The 11,493-nt window shown below is 43.5% G+C and overlaps 1 non-coding gene across 1 annotated transcript; it reads right to left on the bottom strand.

Annotated features, from left to right (window-relative positions):
• Positions 1-740: 740 nt before the first annotated feature.
• Positions 741-814, bottom strand: trnam-cau (transfer RNA methionine (anticodon CAU)). The gene has a single exon. It is a non-coding gene; the product is annotated as a tRNA-Met (tRNA).
• Positions 815-11,493: the final 10,679 nt, after the last annotated feature.

Genomic DNA, 11,493 nt, shown 5'->3' with positions numbered 1-11,493 from the left:
GCTGAGCGGTTTAAGGCGCTGCGTTCAGGTCGCAGTCTCCCCTTGTGGCGTGGGTTCGAATCCCACTTCTGACAAACCTAACCATTGGCTGCGGGCCCAAGCTAGAGTCTTTAACCCTCTGGCAAGTTTATCAAGAAATGCAGTAATGTTGACAAAGCACTGCAATTCAGTTCATGCTAGAATTAACCAAACATTAAAGTAACACTGACCTGCAGTACATGGCCTTTAAAGTAACACTTTAGTGCAATGTATGGGATTCTATGGCACTTGGAATTTCAAGTCATGACATTTCAGAAAAAATGGACATGTTGATTGAATCGGATTCAACTGAATTTCACGAAATAACATGTTGTGATGTTTACCGGAAGAAGATGCAGTAGAATTTCATGGCAAGGATTCTTGGAAATTTCTTGGAATGAAATGTCATGGGTTTGGGGACATGGGGTGGAGTGTCATGACACAAGATTCAAGGAATGTCATGTAAAACATTACATTAGCATTAACAAGACATGCCATTAGAATGCAAGAATGATATAAGCCTTAACAAAACATTGTAACAACACTGACACATATGACATGAATATGAGAGTAATACTATTACTGCATTTGTTCAACATTAGTCTTAAAAAAACACTGGATTTCAATTACAGTGCATATGAAGAAATGGACAAAGGCATAAAAGGGAATACAGAAAGCAGCTCCTTTATTTACACGGTCCCGTGTATCAAAAAGCACCATTCTGCCCCGTGTGAGGCTCGAACTCACGACCTTCAGATTATGAGACTGACGCGCTGCCTAACTGCGCTAACGTGGCATGTGCTGTGACTCAGGTGAGCGTTAACCCCTAGATTCTAGATCATCTGCCATTCAGTGTAGGTGGAAAAATGCTGCTCATCACTGGCTGTCATGTCAGGATGGCTGAGCGGTCTAAGGCGCTGCGTTCAAGCTGGGGAACAATAGTCCAACAAAGGTGGGGAAGAAAAGGGGGGGGGAAGAAAAGGGGGGGGGGAAGAAAAGGGGGGGGGGGGAAGAAAAGGGGGGGGGGGGGAAGAAAAGGGGGGGGGGGGGGGGGAAGAAAAGGGGGGGGGGGGGGGGGGGGGGGGGGGAAGAAAAGGGGGGGGGGGGGGGAAGAAAAGGGGGGGGGGGGGGGAAGAAAAGGGGGGGGGGGAAGGAAAGGGGGGGGGGAAGGAAAGGGGGGGGGGAAGGAAAGGGGGGGGGGGAAGGAAAGGGGGGGGGGGAAGGAAAGGGGGGGGGGAAGGAAAGGGGGGGGGAAGGAAAGGGGGGGGAAGAAAGGGGGGGGAAGAAAAGGGGGGGGAAGAGGGGAAGAAAAGGGGGGGGAAGAAAAGGGGGGGGAAGAAAAGGGGGGGGGGGGGGGAAGAAAAGGGGGGGGGGGGGGGAAGAAAAGGGGGGGGGGGAAGGAAAGGGGGGGGGGAAGGAAAGGGGGGGGGGAAGGAAAGGGGGGGGGGGAAGGAAAGGGGGGGGGGGAAGGAAAGGGGGGGGGGAAGGAAAGGGGGGGGGAAGGAAAGGGGGGGGAAGAAAGGGGGGGGAAGAAAAGGGGGGGGAAGAGGGGAAGAAAAGGGGGGGGAAGAAAAGGGGGGGGAAGAAAAGGGGGGGGAGGGAAGAAGGGAAGAAGGGAAGAAAAGGGGAGGGAAGAAAAGGGGGGGGGGAAGAAAAGGGGGGGGGGAAGAAAAGGGGGGGGGGAAGAAAAGGGGAGGGAAGAAAAGGGGGGGGGGAAGAAAAGGGGGGGGGGAAGAAAAGGGGGGGGGGGAAGAAAAGGGGGGGGGGGAAGAAAAGGGGGGGGGAAGAAAAGGGGGGGGGGAAGAAAAGGGGGGGGGGGAAGAAAAGGGGGGGGGGGAAGAAAAGGGGGGGGGAAGAAAAGGGGGGGGGGGAAGAAAAGGGGGGGGGGGGAAGAAAAGGGGGGGGGGGAAGAAAAGGGGGGGGGAAGAAAGGGGGGGGGAAGAAAGGGGGGGGAAGAGGGGAAGAAAAGGGGGGGGAAGGGAAGAGGGGAAGAAAAGGGGGGGGAAGAAAAGGGGGGGGAAGAAAAGGGGAGGGAAGAAGGGAAGAAGGGAAGAAAAGGGGAGGGAAGAAAAGGGGAGGGAAGAAAAAGAGAGGGGGAAGAAGAGAAAGAAAAAACGAAGAAAAGAAAGGCTGAAATTTGATGTTCAAAGATATGCCTTCATTAGCATAGATCTTATGATACATTTTCCGGTTTCTTCGTGTGTGAAAATCACGCATTTATATCACACTGTTTTCTATTGCAGGTGTGCACCAAGACCGGGGTTCGAATCCAGCTAAAGACAACTTTTTGTAATATTTATTATTTGAATAAATAATCATTATTTTTGAATGCATACTGTTCCCGTTTTAATAAAATATACATATTTAATTTGTTTGTTGTGTTTTTTGATATTCTATCATGAAAAATAATGTTATTTGCATTATTATGCAATGAACAAAGATGCAAATCATTAATTAGTAACTTATATGCTGTAAAATGTTTCACAAGAATAACAAAATTTACAAATTATATTTTTTATATACAAATGTTATATTGTTGCAGTGTACTGATAAAATATTGTTATAATAAAGTAAAAGTAAATAAGCTAAATTTTTTAATGCATACTGTTCCAGTGTTTATAAAATATACATATGTAATTTGTTTGTTGTTTTTTGATATTCTTTCATTAAAAAAAAAATGTTATTTGCATTATTATGCAACGAACAAAGATGCAACCCATTAAATAGTAACTAATATGAAGAATGTCTGTCACAAGAATAACAAAATGGACAAATTATCTTTTTAAATACAAATGTTATATTGGTGCAGTGTACTGATGAAATATTGTGGTATATGAAAGTAAAAGTAAATAAGCAAATTCTTTTTGAATGCATACTGTTCCAGTGTTAATAAAATATACATATGTAATTTGTTTGTTGTGTTTCTTTGATATTCTTTCATAAAAATATATAATTGCCAATGGAACAGTGTTATTATTTAGTAGTTGTTGTATTATTATTGATCTGATTAAGTATTTTTTTAGGTTACATTCAAACAAGACACTTGCAAATCTGTTATTTGTAATGAACAAAGATGCAACCCATTAAATAGTAACTAATATGCTGAAAATGTCAATCACAAGAATAACAAAATGTATAAATTATATTTTTTATATACAAATGTTATATTGTTGCAGTGTTCTGATGAACTAGTGTTATATGAAAGTCAAAGTCAAAAAGAAATCACTTGCCAATTTGTTTTTATTTTCCAATCATGCCAACAGAACAGTAATGAATATTAAAATGTTAAATACTGGTAACATGTTTTAAAAATAAATAAATAAAATGAAGAGTTAAATAGGTTTTCAAAAACAAGAAATAAAAAGTTAAAATGTTAAATAACGTTAAAAAAAACAATTAAATAATATTCAACAAGTATTAACTATTTAAACAACTGTTTACACTATATACATGATGCTATATACATGAAAATATATACATTATTTGGAAATGGTTCTCCGCATTTCCTCCAACCACACCTCTTTTGAAACAGTCTCAGTCTGTGGGCAGTACACCCTGCCCCTGTACTGGCTATGTCCTGTAGCACTTGTTTTAAATTGCCCACATTTTTTGCAAGTGTTGGCCTCTACGGTTCTCCTGTAGGGTCTCTTGGGCATGGCGTCTGGATTGGCAGCTGGTGAAGCGGGTAAGCGGGTGCCCTTTACAGCTGTTGGCTGTAACAGTGGCTGTACCATTTGCATCCCCTGGGCCATTGGGATGCCCTGGATCATTTGCACTCCCTGGAACATTGGCACACCCTGGAACATTGGCACAGCCTGGAACATGGGCACACCCTGGAAACCTGGTGCTGATGGTATAAGTATATTTGGTACCATCTGCAGTGATGCTCCAGATGCAGATGGTGTCAGCAACGTCTGACTCTGCGCTGGTGCCTTGGGTCTGAGAGGGGGTCGCCCAACAGAAGTCTGCCTCTGCTTTGCCTGAACAGCTGTACTCTCTGGTAGCTTGTACTGGTGCTGCTCCCCTGGTTGTTCTGGCTCAGTCCGTAGACGTTTGGCTACCTGGAGAGGCTCATGAGCTTCAGGGAGGGGCTGAGGCAACTGAATGCCCTGAAGCAGCACAGACAGCTCCTGCTTTTTCTGTCTTTTGTTATACCACTGAATCAGAGTGTTCTGGTTAACCTCCACCAGCTGCATGGATGTTCCTCCCATCACCAAGCTGTTGCCCAGTACAAGCTGCCTTATCCTGCGATAGTCTTGCAGGATCAGAGACCATCTTGACAGGGCTCCCTTGCCTTTTCTTTTGGGGCTTGGGTGGACAGTGCAAAGTCTGATGAAGATGGTCTCCACCAGACGGCAACAGTCAGGCCACTGAGCAGGTGCGCTGCTTGCACCCAGCACACATCTGGTGGTGCTCTCTACACCAGGGTGAGTGGGCTTCTTCGGGACCTTGAAGCGTCCACTCAGCAGTCTCTTTCGGCATCGACTGTCATACACCACCCGTTCCTTGTCCCGGTCATCCAGGTTCTGCCAAAGAGCAATTATGGTGTTGGCTTCCTGGTTGGTCAGGCTGAGGGCTGTGTGGTCCCGGAGATCCACCAGATATTCTGCCAGCTGGTCCACATGTTGATAACCCGGGATATTTTGGTAGTCAACAGCCTATTAAAAAACACAAACATGCAATACAATTATTACATCACATCTGTCTAATGCATAATTCCATAACTGATTGTGTTATTTTCCTGTTTATCACCGTAAAGCACTGTATAGTACAAAGCAGAGAGCGCCATTCTTGACATTTTACAAAGCACCAAATAGATAAAGATGACTTGACTTGATGTGTATTTGCAGCTTACAAATGAATTTAGGCTGTACTTTTAAATGTAAAATATGTGGAAAGTCTGGATTTAAAGCACTGGATGTTAATTCATCATAATTATTCTAGTTAATTTGAAAGACATACAAAAGAGTATTATTTACCGTCTCTTCTTCATCAACATCCTGACCAGCATCCTCTGGCTCTGAGGGGAGAGTTGAAACAGATGTTTCAGAGGGAACAGGTGTGACAGCAGTCCCTGAGGGTCCAGGTGATGAAGGAGACTGTGTGAGGACAAGTTTGGGGTCAGGGATCAGTGAAGGGGATGTGGAGCCCAGTACAGGTGTGGCACTGCTGGTGACCAGGGTGGAAGAACCCAGTGTCAGTGTGGAAGAGGGTGGTGACAGAACAGCCTCCGGATCTGCTATTGTGTGATCCTCGCTGATGTCACAGAAGCCCTCATCTTCATCTCGCTCCTCCACACTGAGGTCCTCAATGAGCTCTGCTGTCTGCTCAGAGTCAGGATTCATGTCCTGCAGTGCCTGACCAGTCTGCTGGAACAGATACTGCACTCCAATGAGCTCACCTGAAATAAAAACAATAAACAAACGGAAATGAAATAGAATGTTGTGTATCATATTTGATACATTAGGCTTTTGTAGTAGCTCATATAGTGTGAGAATATAGAGCTCATCGTCAAGGAGAAAAAAAACAAAACAGTTTTATTTAGAGGCCCAACACGTTTAATTATGTGGGCAAAACATGAAATGAAATGCAATACAATGATGATTGAGAGAAAAGTCTGATGATCATTTTGATATTTACATGTAACATGATTTTCTAATCAAGTGAACCCAAGCTGCTTCAGTCTAGTAACTAGTCATTAAATATTAGTAACAATATAAAAGTTATTCTTACAATTACTTTATAAAATCAGTAAAGGTTTCACAATGAAAAGAAACGTGAAGCACGAGCTGAAGGTGGACACTTTTACAATTATACTAAAAGACTATAATCAATCAGACGACAGAGGCCAGGTTTCCTAAAAATTTTTGATCATGTTGATCATTTAGAGTCCTTTAGAAACTTGCATATCAATTATGATACAATCGACTCTATAGGGTTAAATCTGACATATAGACGGAGGTTACACAGAAATTGCAAGTTGATAAAATAAAAAATATATAAAATAATTCTCACCGGTGTAACATGCAGGGGGACAAAACGTGGGGACCACTTTCCTGCCAAACAGCTTTTCATAATTGCCGTTTACACAGTGAACAAGTTCTCCTGTGTAGCTGCGCAAAGCTGATGGCTCCGATGATAGGGAAGCAGCCTCCCGGTCCTGGTTCCACCGGTGTAGACCCTCCAGCAGATAAATCTGAAAGTTCAGACTGTTTGCACTGGTCCCTGTAAATAGACACAACAGTGTTTAGGAGGTGTTAAAGGAACACACAAAAACACTTAATGCTCTTTCTTTACACATGCACAGTGTGTGTGACAAAGACAATACCTGGGATGAAACGGTTCAGGTGTAAATGAAAGGACTCGAGAGAAGTGGAGCCTCTGGCACATCTGTAGGTCTTCAGAAGCACGCCTCCCTTGTTTAGGCTCCCTGTCTCTGTATAGAGCACAACACCAGGGGGGTCTTGAATGCATTTCACATGCTTCTTCTGGACATTCCAGATGTGCTCCATCCTTTCTCGGTCCAGGAGAGGAACACCCAGGGAGTCTTTGCCCTTGCTGCTCAGGAGCTCTGTAAGCAGCCGCTCAAGGAGAAGGATGGTAGTCTCCTCTCCACAGGTCCTCCTCCGGCAATGGAGTGCCAGGTCATTCCTGGTAAGATGCTTGTTGACATCTTCATCTGTCAGCGCAGGCCAACCCTGGGATATCAACAGCTCTCTCTTTGCTTTGCGAAGCATAGAAACATCAGCCGCATCCCACTCAAAAATGCACGCTGACAGTCGTGACATGAAGATGGGATACAGCTGATGGGCATCAGTTGTACACCCCATGGCAATCCTGCGCATAAAATGCCAGATGTCCAACCGAATCATGAGATCAGGCCACCCTCTGAATCTGGTTTTCAGCTTGGTCTCACCAACATCAGTGCAGCAGCCACAGTCCACGTACAAAACAGCAGGTGGATCCACACTAGCCTGCTGGTACCTTTTCACCAGACCATCGACCATCATGTCCAGTCCTGCTCCTTCCTGTGCTGTCAGCACACTCATGAGCACCTGACCAAACTCATTGCCAACAGAGGTAAGCCAGAGTCCCGTTCCCCTTGCCGTCCCAGCCAGCTTCTTAGTGGTCTGCAGTAGATGACAGGAAGCATGCAATGCAATGAAACATCACACCATCTAGAATATGATACTCATGCTCTGATAATGATATAACAGTAAACACCATAAATTAACAAAAATCCCCTGCTAACCTTTTTAGTAGAATCCATCTTCAAGACTGAACCATACGTAGATGTTATCCTTGCATGGATTTCATCCAGCCTTGTCAGGATGTCTTGGCTGTACACGGTGAGCAGCCACTTGCAGCTTGGGACCACTGTAGGCTCTGGGGGTTCCTGGAATTGTATTTGCAACACCCCGGGTCGTTTGAGGAAGTCCACACATTGGGTGGTGTACCGGGCCATACGCTGGAGCCACTCCTCACTGTGGTTCTCACGCAGCTGTTTGATGACCCGCGTGGGACTGTTGCCTAGGCCACGCTCACGCAGGAGCCGAATGACTCTCATATCACAGGCATACCTTAGGAAAAGCAAAATCCACACATTCATATATTTTACGTAATTGATTTGTAAAGTATTTGCAAACATATGTGATGATGGGCTATCAACTGGATGTGGAATTAAAGTGTACTTACTTCCGCGTGAGGATGACCCGAAATTCAGAGCGATGGCCCAGATCCAGCTGTTGCAGGACAGTCTGACTCCAGGACACATGCGAGGCTTTACACTTGGTACAGATGAGGGTTTCTGTGACCATGTTGTACATCCTATCGATGTCCAGAACCTGCCGTGCCCTTTTGTGCAGACCGCCTCCAGTCAGCTGATGCTGCCCGCAGGCAGAATTGGGACAGAGAGCCTTGATCTTCCACAGCTTGTACGGCATCCACAGCAACAGAGCATGACAAAAAAATCTGTCTGGAGCTGGAGCCTGGTTGTAAATAAGTGCTGGCTGTGGTGGGTAATACCAGAGCTGTAGGTTGTCTCGAAGCTCTGGTTTTCCCTTGGGCCCCATTTTAAAAAGCCTGCTGGCAATCCACCTGTGATCCTCTGGTGGCAAAGTGTCCGACCACAAACGATGCAGTCGAACTGCAGATGCATCTTGCAGTAATGCCCCCGAAGGAGTAGTCTGTGAAGGAAAAAGACAAAACATTTAGTCTAGCAGGTCATTTATTTAATTACCGCTTTATCTATCCAAGACTACCCTCATATAAAATAGAAAATATTGGATGTCAAATACGTACTTAAGGTTATAGAATAAAATGTATACATTTGTTCCAATAGTTTTCAGAATTGTGTCAGCTGCTAGCACTAATTTGTGTGACTCTACTGAGTTGTGACAGTTAATATGCAAATTCAATTATTTTGGACCAATAAAATTTGAAATTACTTACCGAGACAACATGCAATGAAATATAATATATGTTGCATATATAACAAGAGAAAGAAACAGTCATAACTGTCCAATAATTTTAACTAATCCTAGATGGAATTATACAATACTGTTTAAAGGTCTATGTTCAGTAAGATTCTTTTTGTTTTTGAAATATGATTAAAATACAGTCAAAAACAGTAATAGTGGGAAATAATATTGCAATTTAGGATCGCCGCTTATTTGAATCTGTTTTCAAAAGTATTTACAGTTTTTTTCAATCGCTAACAAGCGCTTACCCATACTTCAGATACTTTTTCCTAAACTTTTAACACAGACTCACACCAACAAAACACAATTGGCCAAATGGATAATTTTCTTCTCAATAACACATTTTGTCACAGATTTTTATGATTGTTTACACACTAAAATAAAAATTTCCACGCAATTTGCAAAATTCTACTCCAATGAGCAAAACCCCTCCACAGATTGGCACAACATTACACACAATGTCTGTTTTACCCTTTTAGCAAAACATTACACACAGTGATTTGTAAAACTCTACACACATTTTCACACCTTAGACACAGATAAGGATTGTGAGGTTACTTCCTTGTCATTACAAAGCCCCGGATTGCCATTGACCACACTAATGAATGAATTGGATATGCACATCCATCAGGCGTGGAAGCACACATGTGCTAATTTGAAAACGCATCACTCAGGAGTGCTATAAAAGGCAGCAGGTGAGTTCACCTGTCTTCAACAAAAATGGAAGGAGCTAGAAGAAGAAGAAGAAGAAGAGTGAGAATAAGAGGGGGGGCTCAAAGAGGAGATGAAGGAGGTAGAGGAAGAGGAGAAGGAGGTAGATGAAGAGGAGAAGGAGGTAGATGAAGAGGAGAAGGAGGTAGAGGAAGAGGAGAAGGAGGTAGAGGAAGAGGTGAAGGAGGTAGATGAAGAGGAGAAGGAGGTAGAGGAAGAGGAGAAGGAGGTAGAGGAAGAGGAGAAGGAGGTAGAGGAAGAGGTGAAGGAGGTAGATGAAGAGGAGAAGGAGGTAGAGGTTTTCAAAATTGCGTGTAAACAATTGAAAAAAACTGTAAATATATACTAACTCTTCATTTCAAAATAGAACACATCTTTCTCTGCACACACTAACTTTACCAAAACACTGGAAATCTGACTCAGAATGAAATTATTCTGTCAAAGAATAACACTTGTTTTCACTTCACAAGGTACATGCAGTCAATCAAAGTACTAGGGTTTCAAAATACTGGCTATTGTATTACAAAAACTTCATAGACTTTTGTGTTTCAGTTTTACAGGTATTTGCATACAAAACATGCAATCCACCATTTTTACACTAAATTTATTGGTTGGGAACTGTATGTCCACATGTACAGTATTCCAGTAAAAAGCAAATCAGTTTTTTTTCCCTTTACTGTTTACCAGCCTCTCTTAGCGAAAGACCGTGGTTGATTACATGGTCAATGAGAGTGGCACGAATTTCATCACTGACTACTGTTCTTGCAGCCTTTGGAAGTCCTTAGGCCTGCTCTTCTCCCTGGCCCTGCTCCTCTCACTGCACCTCTCATCTCTCACTGCACCTCTCACTGCACATCTCACTGCACCTCTCACTGCACATCTCACTGCACATCTCACTGCACCTCTCGCACATCTCACTGCATCTCTCACTGCACATCTCACTGCACATCTCACTGCACCTCTATCTGCACATCTCACTGCACATCTCACTGCACCTCTCACTGCACCTCTATCTGCACCTCTCACTGCACATCTCACTGCACATCTCACTGCACCTCTCACTGCACATCTCACTGCCCCTCTCACTGCACATCTCACTGCACATCTCACTGCACCTCTCACTGCACTTCTCACTGCACATCTCACTGCATCTCTCACTGCATCTGTCACTGCACATCTCACTGCACCTCTCACTGCACCTCTCACTGCATCTCTCACTGGGCCTGCTCTTCTCCCTGGGCCCCTTGCTCTTACTCTTCCTCGTCCAGACATTACAGTGTTTGTCTTTTTCTGTTTCCAAAAACATCACTCCTCAAAGTCCTCCTTTTAATGTATAAGTGTCAATGTAACAGAAAAAAATAACCCCTGCCACTGAGTCTAAGCCAGACTGGAATCAGCTATGGTTGGCCCAATTTACCCAACATAAATCAGGTGTGTGTCAATTATTCAATTGTTTGTTTATTATCAGCTGAGATATATTGTTTTTGAACTGATATCATTGAAGAAGCCGAGGTTTTTATACTGTATCTAAGGTTTGGAATATTGTTTTTGCTATTGTGGGGTGGTGTGTGTTAACATTTGTAAATACTACAAAAACAATCCATAATTTTGTTGGGAGGTATAGCTTGTCTGTTAAGAAAATGTAAGCATTGTGGAAATGTGTTCACTGACTGCCTATTGTGTGAAAACTGTATATTATTGCTCTTAATTCATTATGATAAGATTTCCTGCATACAAAATATATTTCTAAAAAGTGCACAGATGTGGAATGTGTCTTAGAATGCAATGTGGATTATGCCAGTACTTACAGAGACAGTGGTGCTTGGTGTAGGGGCACTGGACACTGCTGCGCTGGGTTGGTCAACAGCCTGAGATGTTTCCTGGAATACAAAATATGTTTCTAAAAAGTGCACAGATGTGGAATGTATCTTAGAATGCAAGTTTCTAAAAAGTGCACAGATGTGGAATTTGTCTTAGAATGCAATGTGGATTATGCCAGTACTTACAGAGACAGTGGTGCTTGGTGTAGGGGCACTGGACACTGCTGCGCTGGGTTGGTCAACAGCCTGAGATGGTCTCCTAGCCACACTCAGATTTGGCTTTGCAGCAGCAATGTGGGACCCACCAAATCTTGGTTTGGTAAACTAAAAAAGGGCAAAACAATTTCAATGAAAAGACAAATTGAATTGTAACAGCACATTGGCCAAAAATATAATAAAATGTAAAATGAGAAAATATCTATTGATCCTATCATTCATTATATAACTAAAGGACCTGCTTTCTT

The sequence above is a fragment of the Siphateles boraxobius genome, unplaced genomic scaffold (assembly GCF_051911475.1).
Source record: "Siphateles boraxobius isolate OS27281-9 unplaced genomic scaffold, OSU_SipBor_1 6, whole genome shotgun sequence".
Taxonomy (NCBI): Eukaryota; Metazoa; Chordata; class Actinopteri; order Cypriniformes; family Leuciscidae; genus Siphateles; species Siphateles boraxobius.
This window is presented reverse-complemented; position numbering and strand designations above follow the sequence as displayed.